This window comes from Trachypithecus francoisi, unplaced genomic scaffold (assembly GCF_009764315.1).
Source record: "Trachypithecus francoisi isolate TF-2019V2 unplaced genomic scaffold, Tfra_2.0 Lachesis_group0, whole genome shotgun sequence".
In the NCBI taxonomy this organism is placed as follows: Eukaryota; Metazoa; Chordata; class Mammalia; order Primates; family Cercopithecidae; genus Trachypithecus; species Trachypithecus francoisi.
Window position 1 is genome coordinate 93547492 of NW_022681453.1, and position 24326 is coordinate 93571817.

A 24326-nucleotide genomic window follows, 5' to 3' on the forward strand; every position below is an offset into this window, starting at 1 on the left:
CGATCTTGGTTCACTGAAACCTACACCTCCCGGGTTCAAGCGATTTTCGTGCTTCGGCCTCCCGGCAAACTTTTGTATTTTTAGTAGAGACAGGGTTTCATCATGTTGGCTAGCCTAGTCTCGAACTCCTGACCTCAAATGATCCACCTATCTCTGCCTCCCAAAGTGCTGGGATTACAGGCATGAGCCACTGCATCTGGCCCCACATTTTCTTTATTCAGTCTACTGTTGATGGACATTTATGGTTGATTCCATGTCTTTGCTATTGCAAATAGAGCTGCCATGAACATATGCATGAATGTGTGCTTATGGTAGAACAATTTATATTCCTTGGGTATATACCCAATAATGGAATTGCTGGGTCAAATGGTAGTTCTGTTTTAAGTTCTTTGAGAAACCTCCAAACTGCTTTCCACGGTGGCTAAACTAATTTACATTCCTACCAGCTGCGTATAAGCATTACCTTTTCTCCACAACCTCACTACCACCTTATTTTTCGACTTTTAGTAACAGCCATTCTGACTGATGTGAGATGCTATCTCATCATGGTTTTAGTTTGCATTTCTCTAATGATAAGTGATGTTGAGCATTACTTTATATGCTTGTTGGCCATGTGAATGTCTTTTTTTGAGAAATGTCTGTTCGTGTCCTTTGCCCACTTCTTAATGAGCTTGGTTTTTTTGCTTATTAATTTAAATTACTTATAGATTACAGATATTAGACCTTTGTCAGATGTATAATTTGCAAATATTTTCTCCTATTCTGTGGGTTCTGTGTTTAGTCTGTTGATGGTTTCTTTTGCTGTGCAGAATGTCTTTAGTTTAATTAGGTTCCATTTGTCAATGTTTGTTTATGTTGCAGTTGATTTTGATGTCTTTGTTATGAAATCTTTTTCAGGGCCTAGGTCCAATATGATATTTCCTAGGTTTTCTTCAAGGATTTTTATAGATTTTAGGTATTACATTTAAGTAGTAAATCCACCTTGAGTTGATTTTTTTATATGGTGTAAGGAAGGGGTCCAGTTTCAATCTTCTGCATATGGCTAGTCAGTTATCTTAGCATTATTTTTTGATGTGCTGCTGAATTCAGTTTGCTAGTATTTTGTTGAGGGGTTTTGCATCTGTGTTCATCAAGGATATTGACCTGAAGTTTTCTTTTTTTGTTGTATCTCTGTCAGGTTTTTGCTATTAGAAAGACGCAGGTCTTATAGAATGAGTTAAGAAGGAGTTCCCTCTCTGTATTTTTTTGAAACAGTTTCAGTAGGAATGATATCAGCTCTTCTTCATATGTCTGGTAGAATTTGGCTGTGAATCCACCTGGTCCTGGACTCTTTGTAGTTGGGGGCTTTTTAATGCTGATTCAATTTCGGCACTCATTATTGGTTTGTTCATGGTTTCAATTCCTTCCTGATTCAATCTTGGAAGGTTGTATGTTTCCCGGGAATGTATCTATTTTTTTGTAGGATTGCTAGCCTGTGTGCCTAGGCGCAGAGGTTTTCGTAATGGTCTCTGAGGCTTTTGTATTTCTCTATTGGTGGTGATGTCCTTTTATCATTTCTGATTTCTGAGTATGTTTATTTGGTTATTCTATTTTATTTATTAGTCAAGCCAGCTGTCTATTAATCTTGTTTATTCTTTCAAAAAACAAACTTCTGACTTTGTTGATTTTTGTGTGTGTGTTTTTTTTCTTTTTGCATCTGAATTTCTTAACTTCCCACATACAGCCAATTAAATGAAGTTCTCAATTACAAGACCTTCAGAATAATTACAAAGAAGGAAATAATTCATCCAGCTAATCTTTTCTTGATCTCAAAGGAGGATTCTTACCTGGCCTAGGCATTCTCACTCTGTATATGATTTATCTCAGTTTATTACTTGTTTGCTGCTAGGCTTCAGATTTCAGTTAATATTTTCCAGGAAGAAATCGAGTGTGGCAAAACAATCAAGCTAAAATAATCTTCACACTAATTAGTTTTGTAGCCAATAGTAAGCTTCAGTAATTAGAAGTGAGGAAGAGATAGTTACCTTCTCTTTGAATATCACTACCAGGTAGCATATTAGAAGAAAGCAAATCTAAGATTGATTTTTTTTCAACAAATTTAATCATTTACTTTAAAGCAGTCAAGATGTACAACACACATGCACACACACACACATACACACACACATACACATAATATAGACACACACACAGAGACAGAGAGAGAGAGAGAGAGAGAGAATGTATTCATTTACTCATCTAGAAACTCCTTGAAATATCATGCTTTGCCTGTAAAGGAAAACATTTTTTGTGACAGGATTCACTAAAATCAGATCATAGTATTATCTGTAAATTGCTAAATATATGAGCAAAGAAATCCTAGACATTTTGAAGGTTATAGGCTATAGGGATAATGGGGTTATATCATATTTATGTAACAGTGGTAAATATACTTTAGTTTTGGGAAACTTTTGGTTGGTTTGCAGAAATAAATTTATTCAAGCTTTTGTAAAATCTACCTGTCTAGTTGGCATTTCAGAATCTGTGACTGAGACTGATGTGCCAGAATCTTTACGGGGAATAGTTTCAGGAACAACATCTGTTAGGAAGAAAAGTAACCCAGTTGGGGCAGGAGTTCAATGATGATACGCATGACCACCATCTCAGCTGATTTCATGAAGACAATTGAAAACTGCTTTGAAGTAAGGCAAGCCTCTGGGCCTTTGTATTTCTTTCCATAGCAGTCTCTGAATGCGTAGAGACAAGATGCAACTTAAACCGAAGAGAAGGTATACTTTAAACCAAGGATAATTGCTGTCGAGGAACTCAGTCATATGCCCTCAGTAGCTAAGAAACCTAGAGGTGAGGCATGAATACCTCATTTCTGAAAGGAAATATAGGTGGAGTGTAATGATATTCACTAGAGCTCATAAAAAAATAAAGTTAGTGAGAAAAAAAAACAGGCCTCACTTCTATAGCTGGTCTCAAGGCCACAATTGATACTCATTATCTATCTTCTCTAACATCAGTTCTCAAATCACCCAGCTCTAGCCTATCACCTCTGCTGATCTGAGTGACTTACTTGATGGAGTGACCCAGACTCTCATCTCTGCAGTGGCTGAGCCCCTGATATCCAGTTCTTCCTCATGTTGTGACTGCTACATTAACTTATTTAAAATTTAAAATGGTCGGGGGGCGGAGCAAGATGGCCGAATAGGAACAGCTCCAGTCTCCAACTCCCAGCGCGAGTGACACAGAAGACCGGTGATTTCTGCATTTTCAACTGAGGTACTGGGGTCATCTCTCTAGGGAGTGCCGGACAATCGGTGCTGGTCAGCTGCTGCAGCCTGACCAGCGTGAGCTGAAGCAGGGCGAGGCATCGCCTCACCTGGAAGCGCAAGGGGGAAGGAAATCCGTTTTCCTAGCCAGGGGAACTGAGACACATAACACCTGGAAAATAGGGTAACTCCCACCCCAATACTGCGCTTTAAGGAAACAGGCACACCAGGAGAATATATCCCACACCTGGCCGGGAGGGTCCCACGCCCATGGAGCCTCCCTCACTGCTAACACAGCAGTCTGCCGCGATCTATCCGCAAGGCAGCAGCGAGGCTGGGGGAGGGGCGCCCGCCATTGCTGAGGCTTAAGTAGGTAAACAAAGCCGCTGGGAAGCTCGAACTGGGTGGAGCTCACAGCAGCTCAAGGAAACCTGCCTGTCTCTGTAGACTCCACCTCTGGGGACAGCCCACAGCTGAGGTCCAATAGGGAAAGCAGCGGGGGCCGGTGCAGAGGTGAACGACTCTGTCTGACAGCTTTGGGGAGAGCCGTGGATCTCCCAACGCGGAGGTTGAGATCTGAGAACGGACAGACTGCCTGCTCAGGTGGGTCCCTGACCCCTGAGTAGCCTAGCTGGGAGACATCCCCCACTAGGGGCAGTCTGACACCCTACACCTCACAGGGTGGAGTCATCCCTGAGAGGAAACTTCCAAAGGAAGAATCAGACAGGTACACTCGCTGTTCAGCAATATTCTATCTTCGGCAACCTCTGCTGCTGATACCCAGGCAAACAGGGTCTGGAGTGGACCTCAAGCAATCTCCAACAGACCAACAGACAGTCCTTCTGTCAGACGGAAAACTATCAAACAGGAAGGACACCTACACCAAAACCCCATCAGTACGTCACTGTCATCAAAGACCAGAGACAGATAAAACCACAAAGATGGGGAAGAAGCAGGGCAGAAAAGCTGGAAATTCAAAAAATAAGAGCGCATCTCCCCCTGCAAAGGAGCGCAGCCCATCGCCAGCAACGGATCAAAGCTGGTCAGAGAATGACTTTGACGAGATGAGAGAAGAAGGCTTCAGCCCATCAAACTTCTCAGAGCTAAAGGAGGAATTACGTACCCAGCGCAAAGAAACTAAAAATCTTGAAAAAAGAGTGGAAGAATTGACAGCTAGACTAATTAATGCAGAGAAGATCATAAACGAAATGACAGAGATGAAAACCATGACACGAGAAATACGTGACAAATGCACAAGCTTCAGTAACCGACTCGATCAACTGGAAGAAAGAGTATCAGCGATTGAGAATCAAATGAATGAAATGAAGCGAGAAGAGAAACCAAAAGAAAAAAGAAGAAAAAGAAATGAACAAAGCCTGCAAGAAGTATGGGATTATGTAAAAAGACCAAATCTACGTCTGATTGGGGTGCCTGAAAGTGAGGGGGAAAATGGAACCAAGTTGGAAAACACTCTTCAGGATATCATCCAGGAGAACTTCCCCAACCTAGTAGGGCAGGCCAACATTCAAATTCAGGAAATACAGAGAACGCCACAAAGATACTCCTCCAGAAGAGCAACTCCAAGACACATAATTGCCAGATTCACCAAAGTTGAAATGAAGGAAAAAATCTTAAGGGCAGCCAGAGAGAAAGGTCGGGTTACCCACAAAGGGAAGCCCATCAGACTAACAGCAGATCTCTCGGCAGAAACTCTACAAGCCAGAAGAGAGTGGGGGCCAATATTCAACGTTCTTAAAGAAAAGAATTTTCAACCCAGAATTTCATATCCAGCCAAACTAAGTTTCATAAGTGAAGGAGAAATAAAATCCTTTACACATAAGCAAATGCTTAGAGATTTTGTCACCACCAGGCCTGCCTTACAAGAGACCCTGAAGGAAGCCCTAAACATGGAAAGGAACAACCGGTACCAGCCATTGCAAAAACATGCCAAAATGTAAAGACCATCGAGGCTAGGAAGAAACTGCATCAACTAACGAGCAAAATAACCAGTTAATATCATAATGACAGGATCAAGTTCACACATAACAATATTAACCTTAAATGTAAATGGACTAAATGCTCCAATTAAAAGACACAGACTGGCAAACTGGATCAAGAGTCAAGACCCATCAGTCTGCTGTATTCAGGAGACCCATCTCACATGCAGAGACATACATAGGCTCAAAATAAAGGGATGGAGGAAGATCTACCAAGCAAATGGAGAACAAAAAAAAGCAGGGGTTGCAATCCTAGTCTCTGATAAAACAGACTTTAAACCATCAAAGATCAAAAGAGACAAAGAAGGCCATTACATAATGGTAAAGGGATCAATTCAACAGGAAGAGCTAACTCTCCTAAATATATATGCACCCAATACAGGAGCACCCAGATTCATAAAGCAAGTCCTTAGAGACTACAAAGAGACTTAGACTCCCATACAATAATAATGGGAGATTTCAACACTCCACTGTCAACATTAGACAGATCAACGAGACAGAAAGTTAACAAGGATATCCAGGAATTGAACTCATCTCTGCACCAAGCGGACCTAATAGACATCTATAGAACTCTCCACCCCAATCAACAGAATATACATTCTTCTCAGCACCACATCACACTTATTCCAAAATTGACCACATAATTGGAAGTAAAGCACTCCTCAGCAAATGTACAAGAACAGAAATTATAACAAACTGTCTCTCAGACCACAGTGCAATCAAACTAGAACTCAGGACTAAGAAACTCAATCAAAACCGCTCAACTACATGGAAACTGAACAACCTGCTCCTGAATGACTACTGGGTACATAACGAAATGAAAGCAGAAATAAAGATGTTCTTTGAAACCAATGAGAACAAAGATACAACATACCAGAATCTCTGGGACACATTTAAAGCAGTGTGTAGGGGAAATTTATAGCACTAAATGCCCACAAGAGAAAGCAGGAAAGATCTAAAATTGACACTTAACATCACAATTAAAAGAACTAGAGAGGCAAGAGCAAACACATTCAAAAGCTAGCAGAAGGCAAGAAATAACTAAGATCAGAGCAGAACTGAAGGAGATAGAGTCACAAAAAACCCTCCAAAAGATCAATGAATCCAGGAGTTGGTTTTTTGAAAAGATCAACAAAATTGACAGACCGCTAGCAAGACTAATAAAGAAGAAAAGAGAGAGGAATCAAATAGATGCAATAAAAAATGATAAAGGGGATATCACCACCGACCCCACAGAAATACAAACAACCATCAGAGAATACTATAATGCCTCTACGCAAATCAACTAGAAAATCTAGAAGAAATGGATAATTTCCTGGACACTTACACTCTCCAAGACTGAACCAGGAAGAAGTTGAATCCCTGAATAGACCAATAACAGGCTCTGAAATTGAGGCAACAATTAATAGCCTACCCACGAAAAAAAGTCCAGGACCAGATGGATTCACAGCTGAATTCTACCAGAGGTACAAGGAGGAGCTGGTACCATTCCTTCTGAAACTATTCCAATCAATAGAAAAAGAGGGAATCCTCCCTAACTCATTTTATGAGGCCAACATCATCCTGATACCAAAGCCTGGCAGAGACACAACAAAAAAAGAGAATTTTAGACCAATATCCCTGATGAACATCGATGCAAAAATTCTCAATAAAATACTGGCAAACCGGATTCAGCAGCACATCAAAAAGCTTATCCACCATGATCAAGTGGGCTTCATCCCTGGGATGCAAGGCTGGTTCAACATTCGCAAATCAATAAACGTAATCCAGCATATAAACAGAACCAAAGACAAGAACCACATGATTATCTCAATAGATGCAGAAAAGGCTTTTGACAAAATTCAACAGCCCTTCATGCTAAAAACGCTCAATAAATTCGGTATTGATGGAACGTACCTCAAAATAATAAGAGCTATTTACGACAAACCCACAGCTAATATCATACTGAATGGGCAAAAACTGGAAAAATTCCCTTTGAAAACTGGCACAAGACAGGGATGCCCTCTCTCACCACTCCTATTCAACAGTGTTGGAAGTTCTGGCTAGGGCAATCAGGCAAGAGAAAGAAATAAAGGGTATCCAGTTAGGAAAAGAAGAAGTCAAATTGTCCCTGTTTGCAGATGACATGATTGTATATTTAGAAAACTCCATCGTCTCAGCCCAAAATCTCCTTAAGCTGATAAGCAACTTCAGCAAAGTCTCAGGATACAAAATTAATGTGCAAAAATCCCAAGCATTCTTATACACCAGTAACAGACAAGCAGAGAGCCAAATCAGGAATGAACTTCCATTCACAATTGCTTCAAAGAGAATAAAATACCTAGGAATCCAGCTTACAAGGGATGTAAAGGACCTCTTCAAGGAGAACTACAAACCACTGCTCAGTGAAATCAAAGAGGACACAAACAAATGGAAGAACATACCATGCTCATGGATAGGAGAATCAATATCGTGAAAATGGCCATACTGCCCAAGGTTATTTATAGATTCAATGCCATCCCCATCAAGCTACCAATGACTTTCTTCACAGAATTGGAAAAAACTGCTTTAAAGTTCATATGGAACCAAAAAAGAGCCCGCATTGCCAAGACAATCCTAGGTCAAAAGGACAAAGCTGGAGGCGTCACGCTACCTGACTTCAAACTATACTACAAGGCTACAGTAACCAAAACAGCATGGTACTGGTACCACAACAGAGAAATAGACCAATGGAACAGAACAGAGTCCTCAGAAATAATACCACACATCTACAGCCATCTGATCTTTGACAAACCTGACAAAAACAAGAAATGGGGAAAGGATTCCCTATTTAATAAATGGTGCTGGGAAAATTGGCTAGCCATAAGTAGAAAGCTGAAACTGGATCCTTTCCTTACCCCTTATACGAAAATTAATTCAAGATGGATTAGAGACTTAAATGTTAGACCTAATACCATAAAAACCCTAGAAGAAAATCTAGGTAGTACCATTCAGGACATAGGCATGGGCAAGGACTTCATGTCTAAAACACCAAAAGCAATGGCAGCAAAAGCCAAAATTGACAAATGGGATCTAATTAAACTAAAGAGCTTTTGCACAGCAAAAGAAACTACCATCAGAGTGAACAGGCAACCTACAGAATGGGAGAAAATTTTTGCAATCTACTCATCTGACAAAGGGCTAATATCCAGAATCTACAAAGAACTCAAACAAATATACATGAAGAAAACAAACAACCCCATCAAAAAGTGGGGAAAGGATATGAACAGACATTTCTCAAAAGAAGACATCCATACAGCCAACAGACACATGAAAAAATGCTCATAATCACTCGCCATCAGAGAAATGCAAATCAAAACCACAATGAGATACCATCTCACACCAGTTAGAATGGCAATCATTAAGAAGTCAGGAAACAATAGATGTTGGAGAGGATGTGGAGAAATAGGAACACTTTTACACTGTTGGTGGGATTGTAAACTAGTTCAACCATTATGGAAAACAGTATGGCGATTCTCAAGGATCTAGAACTAGATGTACCATATGACCCAGCCATCCCACTACTGGGTATATACCCAAAGGATTATAAATTACTCTACTACAAAGACACTGCACACGTATGTTTATTGCGGCACTATTCACAATAGCAAAGACTTGGAATCAACCCAAATGTCCATCTGTGACAGACTGGATTAAGAAAATGTGGCACCTATACACCATGGAATACTATGCAGCCATCAAAAAGGATGAGTTTGCGTCCTTTGTAGGGACATGGATGCAGCTGGAAACCATCATTCTTAGCAAACTCTCACAAGAAGAGAAACCAAACACCGCATGTTCTCACTCATAGGTGGGAACTGAACAATGAGATCACTTGGACTCGGGAAGGGGAACATCACACACTGGGGCCTATCAGGGGGAGGGGGGAGGAGGGAGGGATTGCATTGGGGTGTTATACATGATATAAACGTTATGCACATGTACCCTAGAACTTAAAGTATAATAAAAAATAAAAAATAAAAAAAATTAAAAAAAAAATTTAAAATGGTCAAGGGAGTACTAAGAGATGCTCCATAAGTTCGCCTGGATGAGTCCTATAATAGTAAATGTTTAACAAGCAGATTTCTGTAAAGCAAAAAAAAGAAAATGCATTTTTTGAAGGTTTGTTGATTTCTGTAGTGAAATATTTCAACCATGGCTGGTTTAGAGCTACTGATATTACCCTAATTGAATGAGGAGTTGAGAAGAGATGTACATAACTGGCTCTGGTGATCAGGTTTAAGAGCCGATACCAACACACCACTGCCTTGATGCCACCGTATTCTCCTCTGTCCCACTGTGTAGCAGCAGCTGTACTTCCTCTTGATGCTGAGTCAATAACCTGCCAGGATGATGTCTTCTATCCTTGCCTGCTGGTCCCTTGGCACAAAGGCCAGATATTTGTTTGGATGGCATAGCTTAAAGTTTAATTTTGGCTTTATCCACTCATGGAAGAGCTCTTCCTCTGGGAACAAAGACCTTTAAATCTTCTGAACCTAGAATGCAAAGACAAGAAGGACACATCCCCCAGTGTACCACAAAGAGAAATTGTAAACATTACCTCTCTTACTTCAATCCCTTATTGCCAGATCTTTGTGTTCTACTTGGGGACACAGCATCATGCAACTGTCATCTCAATTTGTCATCTGCTGCTCTCAAAAAGTTAACTCCAAGCTGGTATTACAGTAATGCCTTCAAAAGTCTCCTCTCTTGTTCTATCAGAATGGCAGCTTCTCAGGAATATGATATGTGGTAGAAGAAGTAGATCTCATAATTATTCATGCAGTACCATACCTCCCTTTAAAAAAACAGTTTGGTCTATAGTGACATTATGTAGGATCACTTATCAGTAAAACAAATCCTCTCTAAGCTCTCAGATTGTGGTACTATCAAAATTGTGAGAAGAAAAGTCAAATTCATACCTAGAATATGTGTTAATTTCAGTATGAACCGCTCCCCCTTCCAATGTAAAAAGGACACATTACAATAAACTCATCACCATTTGAAAGCATTTTCACATATTAAGCAAAGCATATGAAATATACCCATATCACAAGTTAAGAATAGTTCTGCTAGAAAATTTAAAAATAATTTTTATAATTTTGCTTCTGAAATTATTTGGCAGAAAGATTATATTCACAGTAGGTTACCATTTTGGTCATCATTTTGCATATTTCGAAATGTTAACAAAATAGGAGCCATTATACTATGATTGGTTTTCAAATATACTGATATTCTTGAAGAATTAAACAGTTAATGTTTATATCATGTTACTTTCTGTAGATCTCTTATAATCTTAAATATTCTTATATTTAAACTTTTATTTTTCTATTGTAGAGCAAATTTATTTAAGTTCTAAGTAGGGTTTTGTTTGTTTTCTTAGAAGAGCATAAAATAGCTCAGAGTCCCAATGCCCTGTGTGACTCATGGGTCAATAACACTTTTTGCAGTGACTATGACCTTTTTTCCAACTTAGTTTTTTCTTCTGGCTAATTAATCACACTTTATTTTATTCCTAACAGAAGTTTTCATAGCACTTAACTTTCTAGGCTTTTTACTTTCTGTGTGGTATTAAATATATTGTAATGTAGGCTTGTTGACTTGTCAAATTTACTTACGCTGAGTTTTCTTTTTATAAAACATTCTTTATAAACTTCAAAAAGGCATCTCTAAATATACACACTTGGGGAATAATTTACTGCAGCAGACTACTGTTTTTTGAAGTTGTTCATTCCTTATTTAATATTCTTGAGGTTTCTCTATATGTGGAAATAAATGTACTCAAAAGTAGGAAGATTTGCTACAGAAATAAAGTAGGTCTGCTCCCAATTCTTTCTTCCTTTGACTTATCATTTGTTGGTGTCTTTATGATGTAGATTTGTTGATAGAATTCCACTGGATGACCTACAGCTTATGTGAAGACTTTCACATATATTATAAAACTCTCCATAAAACTGTCTTGAACTCTATAAACTCCATATTACTCATACACGGAACATGCAAAGATGAATAGGACAATTACATAGGAAGGGTTTACTTTAGGGGGCCATAGACATGACCAAAATATAAAATGCACAACTCCAGTGTATTTTAAATAGCATTGTGTATAATTAGCAATATCGAAATGTAAAAATTAAATAATTAGAGATTATTTTTCTATTATTTCTTACACGTGGACATATATATCATCATATGCACTATGTATCTATATCTATATTATATCTAGCCCACCACCCCTGCAGAGTTTTGTGACCGTTTATGATGACTGGCATAAGTAGGCATTGACTTTTTGAAGATAACGCTTATCTCATTATAATTAAAACAGTCATTATGACAAAGGGAAGGTTTTTGTTTTTCAATTGCTTGAATCCTAAGTTTAAAAGCTTAAAAATGAAATTAACTCAATGTAAGTTGTAATGAAAACTAATTATTTACACTAATGTAATATGATGTAATATAAACTATTTTTTTTAACAACTGTTGTTTTAAACTAACATGATTCATCTTGTGAAATGACTAACAAAAGATATATCCCTAGCTATTATCCCACATCAATGCCACGGAAAATCAATAGCATTAGAAACTTGCACTGAAAACAGACTTTATTTCAGGTATAGCTGGTGGAAGAACTAATGCTTTCTGTATAACATTACTGTAGAGATTTGCAGTGTTAAAGCTATGTTTACTAAAGCACACCACCAATTATTTAAGACTTTCTCTGTCCAAAAAGACAAACATATCATTTGTGTGCCTATAAAAATAAAATTATCTGTGCAATTTACATGACATGTATCACTCTATTTATAATTCTAGGTTGCTAATTTAAGTAATATATTTAAACTCATTTCAATGTTCAGAATTTTTTTGTTAAAATAATATGGTTTTGCCATTTATTCATCTGTTTTCTCCACAACAAAATCATTTTTAAAAAATACTTTCTAGGTGTCTTTCACATATGCAAAACAACAAATTTTGTTCTGGGATGGCTATATAAATGAATAAACTTAATCCATTAACTTGCATTCCCTATAAAAGAGTTGAAATTAAACAGTAGCTGCTGACTTCATAGCAATATCAGTGAGAATATAATGTATCTCTTAAATAGTATGATTATATCATAATGAAAACCATAAATATTTGAAAGAAATTATGCAAGATAAAGGCAAATAAGAAGACTATAAATGAAGAAAAAATAATTTAGTTTTGTCTCCAGATAGTTTTTTGATGACAAAGATGTTCTAAGACAAGAACACATGAGTGAATATAAAGAGATGATTAACGTTAGGATAGAAATATCAACTTTCATGATTTGGCTAAGGTATTAGTAATGAGAAAAAAAATGGTAAATAATGGTTGAACCTTGACTGCAGGCAAGGGGAGGGGAGAAATCCTTTTAAGTTAAGAATTTATCTTTCTTTATTAGGTGTTGAGGAGTTACTGAAATATACAAAGGAAATGTAATGTTCTTGTATATTCCAAAATATTTATTGAAAAGGCATCACATTGTAGATATTATATATATATATATATATATTTTCTGAATGTAGGCATGGTCACAAACATAGACAAAATATGTTATTTCCCATAAGAAAGTCTTACTGTGTTAGGAAAGCTAATTCATTTCATAAGTGACAATAATATAAGACAGATGACAAGAAATTCCAGAAAAGAAACACACAGATACTTCGATGGAAGAAACAGAAAAAGCATCTTGAAGAATGTTTATTTGAGATAAACGCTTGAGGATTTTCAAAGTCCTAGATTAGAGGTAGAGAAAGGGTACATTCCAGATTCAGTTAATATACGCATAAGCTAGCAGGAAAATAAACTTGTGTGATGATCTTAGGAAACATTGAATGGTTTATAGTTAGAGCAATGTTATTATAGTTATATGCAGAGTACTAGAAAGCAGTTAGTTTGTAAACTGGGATGTGAACAAACTGTAGATTTATATAGGGGGAATAAAAGAACTCACAGATAGTTTGGCAGTGACAAAATCTGAAAAGTAATAAAAGTTTTTAATGTTCAAAGGAAAAACTATGGCTTAAAATTTTTTTACTGAAAATAATACAGGAAAACCGAATCATAAGTTTCCTTTTTCAAAACCAAATGAATTAATGAAAAGACATAGTGATACTACCTCTTGGCATCTACAAATGTCTGCTTACTTTTTAAATATAGCTTATTATATTAAAACAGTAAAAGAAAAAGTAAGAGAAGAAAAACACAACAAGTGCAAGGGTTAATTAAAAAGTTATTAACATGCCTTTAGAGAATGAAGAAGAAGAATTGTTTATAATAGAGAGAAAACAATTTACAATTTTAAAATGTAGTACAAAGGAAAAAAATAACTTCAGTCATGGAATAACAGATCAAAAATAATTTGGACACAGTAATAAGGAGAATAACTACTACGGAAAATTAAATCCATGACAGTAAGAAGAAGAAAGGAAACTAAAAATGAAAACGAAGAGAGAACATGTGATAAATGTTTGGGAAAACAAGGACGATGGAGTATTTTTTAAATAAATATTTACAAAGACAACAAAACAAAAACATATCAATTGCAACAAAAGAAAAATGAAAGACTATAGGAAAATTTGCCTGAGTTAAAGGAGAGATTTAGGAGGAGAGAAAACAGGTTTCTAACAATCCAGTCTAATAATCTGCAAGTATCAAGATCCAAACAGTCATTTCAAAAGACAAGGGAAGAGGAAATATTGTTAAGTAGCAATTGTACTATCATTCAAGTTGTCTGTTGTATATGGAAACAACTAAAGGATATTTTTAACATGTACAGGGATTGTAGGAAACATTCTATACCAGTAAACAGGGAAGTTCTTCGAAGGCACAGACAATATCTACATTATTTATTACTTTATCAACAGCAATTAATGAGGATGCTTACACATAATGATCTTCACCTGATATTCATTGAGTGAATTAAACATTCTTAAGCAAAATTAAATATGCTTGTGTGTGTGTGTGTGTCTGTGTGTCTCTGTGTGTGTGCTTATATATGTATGTGAGTTAAAGTTATAAGTCAGCATTATAAGAGGATTTCAGGACTATCAATTAGCTTTGCAAAAATTTCACTCAGTTAATCCTTTACCAGTAAATGAGAATATTTAACCACAATCTTCACAATATACAATAGAAAACCCTGCTATGTTCAATCATTACAAAAAGCAGTAACTGGTACTAAATTTAAGCTCTATGGTGCAAGGACTATGTTTATATTGTTCACCATACTAGTTACAACATTGATTACAGATTAGTTTCCAGAGTTGATAGCCAGTCCATAATTCCTGATATAATGAATTATCAGGGACAGAAATTTTAAGTTACTAAATTATTAATACAGCACTAGAAAAATTGCTAAACAAGTGTATCGATTCATTCATTTGCTAAATGTTTGTTAAATTTACCACTGTATGTCAAACAATATATTTGACACCGGAGAAAAATAAATAAAATAGACAAAGTCAATTCTGTCCTCATGGAGCTTGCACTCTAGGAGTGGGAAGACAAGGCAAGAGACACAGATGAGTGTTCAGAGATGTGTGTTAATGACCGAGAATAAACCTTTTCCAAGTGTCCTGATGATTCTGGAGTTTCCCCCTAATAAAGGCAGCGTATATATTCCTGTGAAACATACTCTGAGTTAGGAAGTTAAGAGTTTGCTATTTCTCAGTCTGTAACAGCCCGATGGGTTCTTCCTCCCTGCTGCACAAACAAAATCAATTAACCACAACCATGGCTTTGACACAAGGCTGGCCGTGCCACACAGGAGACAGAGTTATTACTCAAATTAATCTCATCAAGCTCTCAGAGGTACGAGTTTTTCAAGAGTTTGGTGGGCAAGGAACTAGGGTTTGGGGAGTGCTGATTGGTTGGGTTGGATATACAATCATAGGGAGTCAAAGCTGAGTAGATTCTTGTGCTAAGTGGTTTCTGTGTGGGTCCAGGTAACGCCATCAGTTGTCAGACATGCAAAAAGCCTGAAAAAAAATATTTCAAAAGGCAAATCTTAGGTTCTACAATTGTGATTAATACATACAGAAGTTCCATATCTTGTGACCTCTGGAATAATAGTTGGTAATCATTTACATCTACAGTTTAGCAGAATTCAGGCTCCTGTATCCTCCTAGCCTGGTAGTGTCTCATTAGCTTTATTAAAGGGGCTAAGTTTTGGGGATGGGCAATTATCATTTGAACTACAAATTAAATGTCTCCCAAAGTTAGCTTAGCTTAATCATAGGAATACTTAAAGCACAGCCTGAAGGCTAAAGGCAAGATAGGAGTTGGCCAGATCAGATCTCCTTCACTGCTACAATTTTCTTGCTGATATAATTTTTGAAAAGGCAGTTTCAAATCTAAGCCTTCAGAGACCTGGTGTGTTTCCCCTTGTCTGTCCTTATGCTTCTGCCATGCTCATCACCATCAGAACATGCCCAGACTAGTCTGATGGAAGAAGAGAGCCAAGTGGACCACAGCCTCGGTCAGCTGAGAGTCACTTGCCACCACCCCCAGTCCAGTGACCATCTGTAGAACTGTCTAACCAATCCCAGGCTGACCCAGATTCAGGAGCAATATCCGCCAATTATTTTATGCTACTGAGATTTTATTTTGTTTATGCTGCATTGTGTTACAATAGATAACTGACAGGAAATAATTATGCCAAGTTTCAGATGGCGATCATTGCCAGAGAAAAAAAAATAAAGCATGGCAATGGGGACAGAGAATGGCAAGGGCAGGGGAAAGTTGCATTTAACACAAAGTGATAAGAAAAGTCTCATAGGTGATACGACATTTGAGTAGAAATATGAAAAAAGGGAAAATTCTGATGAAAATGGCTTTAAAATTTCCTTCAGCCTGACTAAACATTAGAAAGGCTTCTTCCTGCCCCTAAGCCCCTGACCTTCCTTTTCATAGATCATTTGCTTTAGAAAGTTGTAAATTCTTTCTCTACTGCTTTGAGATACAAATCCTTTTAAAAGCTTCTTGCCAACCAGTTTTGCGATGTGGAACTGAATGTCTTTGTCAAGGATCTGGGCATTATCCCTTTGAAAGATAATTATCAAGGAAGACAGTGAAAGTTTCTCCCAATTTCTGTTGGAGGATAGGAACCTAACTTTGCTCCAAGTTATGAAACTACCTCCTATTTTGAAGATAAGAGAGCATTTATTTTAATAGATTCTACCTGATTTGCATACAGAAATTCATTTATTGGTGTTCAGAAACCCATGCTAAATGTACATTAATAGTAATAATTCTTAAAGTACACTGTGTGTTTCTTAATGTCAGAGATGTGGAATCAGGGCATGAATGTATTTTTCATAGAAAATTAAATCTTTCTAATAAGAGCCTTAGTATTAAAAATATATATATTCAAGTGCAGGCAAAACATATAAGCAGTATAGTGTTAGAGCTCGTATATTGCTCTCTGATACAAACTCTCCTTCACAGAACTTTAAGTCTCCTTCTCTATGGGTGTGTGTGTATATATATGTACATATATAGGTACACACACTATGTATAATGTATATAATGGGTACAAATAGATATGCCTTCATATGCTTATAACGCATGATAAATATTAATATGATTTCCCTGTGACCCCACCCAAATATCATCTTGAATTCCCATGTGTTTTGGTAGGGACCCAGTGGGAGGTAATTGAATCATGGGGGCAAGTCTTTCCCATGCTGTTCTCATGATAGTGAATAAGTCTCACAACACCTGATGGTTTTAAAAAGAGATGTTTCCCTGCACAAGCTCTCTCTCTTTGCCTGCTGCCATCTATGTAAGACGTGACTTGCTCTTCCTTGCCTTCTGCCATCATTGTGAGGCTTCCCTACCCACATGGAACTGTAAGTCCAACTAAACCTTATTCTTTTGTAAATTGCCCAATCTCAGGTATGTCTTTATCAGCAGCATGAAAATTGACTCATATAGTAAATTGGTACCAGGAGTGGGGTACTGTAGAAAAGGTATCCAAAAATGTGGAAGTGACTTTAGAATTGGGTAACAGGTAGAGGTGGAAAAAAATTGGAAGGCTCAGAAGAAGACAGAAAAATGTGGCAAAGTTTGGAACTTTCTGGAGACTTGTAGAATGGCTTTGACAAAAATGCTAATAGTGACATAAACAATAAGGTCCAGGCTGAGGTGGTCTCAGATGGAGATGAGGACTTGGTGGGAACTGGAGCAAAGGTGACTTGTTATGTTTTATTAAAGAGAATGGAGGTATTTTGCTTCTGTTCTAGAGATTTGTGGAACTTTGAACTTGAGAGAGATGATTTACAGTATCCGGCAGAATAAATTTCTAAGCAGCTAAGTGTTCAAGAGGTGACTTGGGTGCTGTTAATGGCATTCAGTTTTATCAGGGATGCAGAGAATAAAAGTTTGGGAACTTTGCAGCCTGACAATGTGGTAGAAAAGAAAATCCCATTTTCTGAGGAGAAATTCAAGGTGGCTGCAGGCATTTGCATAAGTAAGGAGAAGCTGAATGTTAATCCCCAAGACAATGAAGAAAATGTCTCCAGGGCATGTCAGAGGTCTTTATGGAAGCCTCTCCCACCATAGACCCAGAGGTCTAAGAGGAAAAAGTGGTTTTGTGGGCTGGGCCCAGGGTCTCTATGCTGTGTGCATCCTAGGGACTTGGTGCCCTATGTCCCAGCTACTCCAGCGGTGGCTGAGAGGGGTCCATATAGAGCTTGGGCAGTGGCTTCAAAGGTGAAAGCCTCAAGCCTTGGCAGCTTCTACTTGGTGTTGAGCCTACCAGTAAACAGAAGTCAAGAACTGGTGTTTGGGAACCTCCACCTATATTTTAGAAGAGATATGAAAATGCCTGAATGTCCAGGTGGAAACTTGCTTCAGAAGCAGGGCTCTCATGGAGAACCTCAACTAGGGCAGTGTGGAAAGGAAATGTGGGGTTGGAGCCCCTACACAGACTCCCTAATGGGGAACCATCTATTGGAGCTGTGAGAATACGGCCACCATCCTTCAAACCCCAGAATGGTAGCTCCACCAACAGCTTGCACCATGTGCCTGGAAAAGCTGCAGACACTCAACACCAGTCCATGAAGGCAGCCAAGAGGGAGGTTGTACCTTGCAAAGTCAAAGGGGCAGAGCTGTCCAAGACCATGGGAATCTACCTCTTGCATCAGCATGACCTGGATGTGAGATATGGAGTCAAAGTAGATCATTTTGAAACTTTAAGATTTGACTGACCTGCTGGATTTTAGACTTGCATGGGACCTGTATCCACTTTGTTTTGACCAATGTCTCCCATTTGGGATGGTGGTTTTTACCCAATGCCTGCCTCTCCATTGTATCTAGGAAGTAATTAACTTGCTTTTGATTTTAGAGGCTCCGAGGTGGAAGAGGCTTGCCTTGTCTTAGATGATACTTTGGACTGTGAACTTTTGAGTTAATGCTGAAATGAGTTAAGACTTTGGGAGACTGTTGGGAAGGCATAATTGACTTTGAATTGTTAGGACATAAGATTTGACAGGGACCAGGGGTCAAATAATATGGTTTGACTGTGTCTCCACCAAATGTCATCTTGAATTCCCATGTGTTGCTGGAGGGATGCAGTGGGAGGTGATTGAATCATGGGGGCAAGTCTTTCCTGTACTGTCCTCATGATAGTGAGTAAGTCTCAAAAGATCTGATGGTTTTAAAGACAGCAGTTCCCCTGCATAAGCTCTCTCTCTTTGCTCTCTCTCTTTGCCTGCTGCTATCCATGTAAGATGTGACTTGCTCTGCCTTGCCTCCCACCATGATTGTGAGGCTTCTCAAGTCATGTGAAACTGTAAGTCCAATTAAACCTCTTTTGTAAATTTTCCAGTCTCAAGTATGTCTTTGTCAGCAGTGTGAAAACAAGCTAATACAAATATGTGTGTGTGTATATGTAGTGTGTGTATATATATTTACTACATATAATGAACATATAACCATATAATACATATAATATACATATATACATATGTACATATATACATATACTATATATTATTACATATAATACATATTATTACATAGTATAAGTATTTGAAGGAATCTATTAAGACACTGGCTGTGTAAAATTTAAACTAGTTTCAGCCAATCATAGGTAGGCTATAGTGAACTTTAGGTCTGGTTAAAAGACTTAAAAGGAGATTATTTTGAAGGAAAGGAAGAGAAGCTGAAATGATTAGAATATGAGGTACATAATTTATAGACAAAAGACTGAAAAGGAGTAACATAGAAGTTATTTTGGGCATGCCAGTATCAGTATTTGGAATAGCTGAGAGAATGAATTAAAGGTATTAAAAAGGAGAAGGTAAAAGGAAAGAGTAGAAAGTTATTGAGAAAAGCATGTTCTATATGATGGTGTTGTACTTTTTCTATCAAAAACAAAAATAAAAATAATTTTCAATATAGTCATTAGGCCAGTCAACATATTCACCCTGTTTCTACTTTTAAGTAGTCTATTTGGGAAATACCAATACCACTGTGCAAATTACTTGCTGGATTTCTTTTTTTTTATATATATAATTATAAATTGGTTTTATTTCATAAGATGATAGCCTTTGTTAAATATATTTTTAATAAACATTGGTTAACATTTCTCCCAGCTCAAGGTTACAGATGCCTTTTAATGATATAAATAGCTATTTAACATTGTCGAATAATGAGCTGAACTTGATTCAGTTTAGGCCTCACCTAAATGTTCATACAGTTATCCTGCTTATTGAGCTACAGCAACTCTCATTAAAGAAACAAAGGATCTCTAGCCACAGTATGTGCTGAGGGGAAAGGCAGCAGAAGGACCCCTGTCCCCTTGGAACACCTGCTCTTAGGTACATTTGACTGGATCAATATATCTGTCCCCAGCCACTATGAGTATTGGCTCCTAAATCTTCTCCTGATTGTTTTTCTCAGTTGACATAGACCACTGCACCTGTGAACATATGATCTAATTTTATTGCTTCAAGGGGAGGAGGACAACTGTGTAGTGCTTACAGGTTGAAGCCCTCTCCTTGTTGATCAGACTAAATTTAACTCTATCACTTCCAATGTATTTCTCCTTTTATATCTTGTTCTATTCAATAACTTAGAGGTCTATACTGAAGAGCACTCCTTCAGTTGATCTCCTATATCAGAATACTTATCTCAGACCCTGTTCTAGGGAACTTCACCTAAAATGATGATTTTTCTGTTGCTTGTGCAGACAAGTGTTTCACCTTTCACCTGTAGTGGGAGCCTCTATGTTTTTACTCTTAAGATTTCTTTATTGCCATTAGTGCACAAAACAATCTGAGACCCACTTCCCACACATGTGTAAAAGACCTTGGAGGTAAAATGTGTGAGAACTAATGGTTTGGGTCAACTTTCACTAGTTGGGGAAAGGAGGTTTTAGATAGAGTATTCTTGCTTCCCTCTCCCTCTCTCCCTTTGCCCCACGGACTGTTGGAAGACAAATTCTTCGTTGTGTTCCTCTTACTACACTTGAAATTCAGTGTAAGATCAAGAAGCTGCTTGTCAAAAGGTAGCTATTTTGGTAATATACCTGCTTATACTTGCTCTTTCTATCACTCACTCATTCAGTCTCTCTCCTTGTCACTCTTCTGCCGGTGATAGCAAACTAAATCACGGCAAAATTTATTTTTGATAACTTTTGTGAGTATAAGAATCATATATTTTTTTTAACAATGATTGTTGTTCTACAGGTAATAAGAAGGTAGAAGAAAAAAAGAAGGAAGAACATTCTGGGGAAAAGAATTTAATAATCAAATTGAAGGAAATAAAGGTAGTAAAGAAAATGACACTAATAGAGAAAAGATACATATGTATCCTATAAAAGAAAAGAAAGAGAAACCTGTTGTAGTTCTCATAGATGAAAACCAAATTGGCATTAACATGGATTCAGACACACTTAAAAATAACTAAGGATAGTTGGTTCAACAGGATTCTTTTTGCATGAGAGATGAATAAACTTCTATGTAATGGCCCATTTTTATTGAATGGAAAATTAATGTATATACCAGCATTATCCAAAGTGAATGCCTTAATATAAAAGCTATGCTATCATTCTGAGCATAGCACAGTATCTATTTCTCAAATCATAAAAGAATTATCTGAGTCTTATGAAGACTCAAAGATAAAATAGTTATTTTCTGATAGGCATTATTTAGGAGTATAATTCTGAATTTTTTGTAGCTTATTTAAATGCAGCATCATTGGCAATTAATATATACTTCCTGTATTGAGGGTAACAATTGCAGGAAGTGAGGAAAGAAAAACGGTGAACTTAAAGGCTTATGTCATAGACTAGAAATACGGGGAAATAGGAGAGTATATAAGTTTAAATGAGTTTTAAGGGGGGAAAGGACGACAATCATTTAAGTAGGCAGAGCTAATAACCTCTGATAATAACATCCTCAGTTGCTAAAGGAATATTTTTAAATTGTATTCTGTTTGTTTTGTTGTTGTTACATTCTGTTCTGTAGGAAGTATCTGTTGTTTAGAGTGATCTGTGCAATAAAAGTTTTGGCCCACAGGAGAGGTTTGAGGTGGCCACTAAGAAACAGGAGACAGTAGTGAAATAGACAGGACAGGAGTGACAGAAAATGATGGGCATTGCTTATGAATGTAGTGAGACAGATGCAAGAATTCCTGCAAAAGGAAAAAGAATGTTGTATATCATGAACAGAAACAGTAAAACAGATAGTGAGTGGAAGAGACATCATAAGAAGAAAAGCCATCAGTATTGTCCCGGCAACGACTCTTTTATCTGGCCAAGCTGAATTTTTTTCTGCCTAATTTTTGAACTTTTTTTTTTTTTTGTCAAAGAAAGGTGACTAGATTCTTACCTAAAAGAAGGAGAACTTAACTCATGCTGTCATCAGGTTTCCGGCATGGAGTTAGAAATATGAAAATCTATATTTCTATAGTTGGAGATAACAAACCTAAATAAAGTATGCATGGCAACACAGGCAACCAGAGTACAGAATTCCTCACGTGCAGGTGCAGTGGTTGGAAAAGAGATGCTCTTTAGGCTAGTGAAGTAAAACAGAGAAAAGCCAAAGTAACTTAGCAAAGAGGGTCTCAAATGCACAGCTGTATCTACTGCTGTCTCTTTTCCCACCTGGTCTTCAGTTGCCGGTTAATTTTTTCTCTATGCAATCTGTTTGCTTCCCTACGGAGCCCCTAACATTTTCTGAGTTCAAGCCAAGTTGCTATCGATCATTTGTTTTGAGTGCCCTGTAACTGATAAAATTTGATTTTCTTCTATTGGTGAACCCTGAGCTGAAATTAGCTGTATTTGTCAAATCCAAAGTTCACGTAAGGTAACCGCATCAGACTAAGTTATAAAAGTCCATTTTAACTATCAAACAGCTAGACATGGCTTGAAACTATACATGTACAAAAAATGTAACTCATTGTAAAAATGTACAATAGGCAAGATGTGTGCTGGATTTTTAAAAGACAATAAATGAAACACTTCTTTCTTCATTGGAGTTGGAACAAATTAAGAAGGATGATATAGGAAAGGAACAGATGGCTTTATTGCTTTAACGCTGACTGGGAAATGTAGCCTTAATTTTGTCCAAATGAGCGTGCTCATATTTGGTCTCTGAATTAGGAAAACTTACTATGCTCATCACTGGCAGAACTGGACAAATTGGTTTTCTCATGGATGTCAAAGATTGTTTCACAGTTCATTCCTACTCTGTGTAGAGAATATAACAACAACAATCACAATAACAATAAAATCTCACAATGTCCCTCTAGAGCATAAACATGTTTTGGTTACTACTGTTACAATGAGATAGAAAAGTCAAGTGGAAGGATTTTTCTCCTAAAGTAGAGTGTTCTTCATGCTCTGGAACTTCTCTGAAGAAGGAACATCTCTGATTTCCTCTAATTCCCCAACAGAGCATCCCTTTAGCAGGTCTCCATGCAGAGCCAATGGCACAGATGGTGTCATGCAGCAGGTGCAAGGCATGATAAAGGATGACTGAATGCAGGAACTCTTCCAGCAGACCTCTCTTCCATCCTCTGGGTGGGTATAGAACAGTTATTCAGGCAAAGCAGCTGACCAAGAGTCACCTTCTTATGGCCATGGGACCTTTTTCCTTGTGAGATGTCTATATGACACAAACTTATCAGCACGGTAAACCTTCTTGTACACACCTTGTTAGCCCTCCGTTAACATTTGTTTCTACCACTCAGACAAGACCAGATTTCTTATTCCCCTGAGGCAAAATGAAAGTGCATCTTATTGATTTTTGGAAAGCTCTTTCACATTGAGTTATCTGAATTGTTGATAATTCATTTGTTGTTATTGTTGAGTTGTTGAGTTATGATATGGATTGAATCTGTGTTCCCACCCAAATCTCATGTTGAAATGTAATTCCCAATGTTGGCGGTGAGGCCTGGTGGGAGGTGGTTGAATCACTGGGCCAGTTTCTCATGATTTAACACCATCCCCATTGGTGGTGTTTTCACAATACTGAGTTCTCACGCGATCTGGTTGTTTAAAATTGTGTGGCATCTCCCCTCTCTCTTCCTTCCTCCTGTTCTGGTCAGGTAAATTGTGCTTGCTTCCCTTCACCTTTCACCATGATTCTAAGAAATGTTTCCTGAGGACTCCCCAAAAGCAGAAGTGGCTACACTTTCTGTACAGCCTGTGGAACCATGAGACAATTAAAACTCTTTATTCAGTTTCAGGTATTTCCTTACAGCAGTGTGAGAACAGACTAACACAACTTCCTCAGGATTTAAAGTCTTTATTTAATTGTCTTATTCATGCTAAAATAAAATGTAATGACTTACGCACCTTCATTTTCTAGATAACTCTCTCAAATTCCAATAGATATATTTCTGTAAAAATTGCTATAGTCTATTTTTTCTAACATTACCCTCTACACTGATAAATATTTTATCAGTTTTAAAATATTAAAACATTTAAGTTTCAAATTTATGGAGTCTTTAGACACAGATATGACTAGGAGAATACGAATGATTTTTCATAAGCCTAATTTTTCTACATCCCGGTATAGAA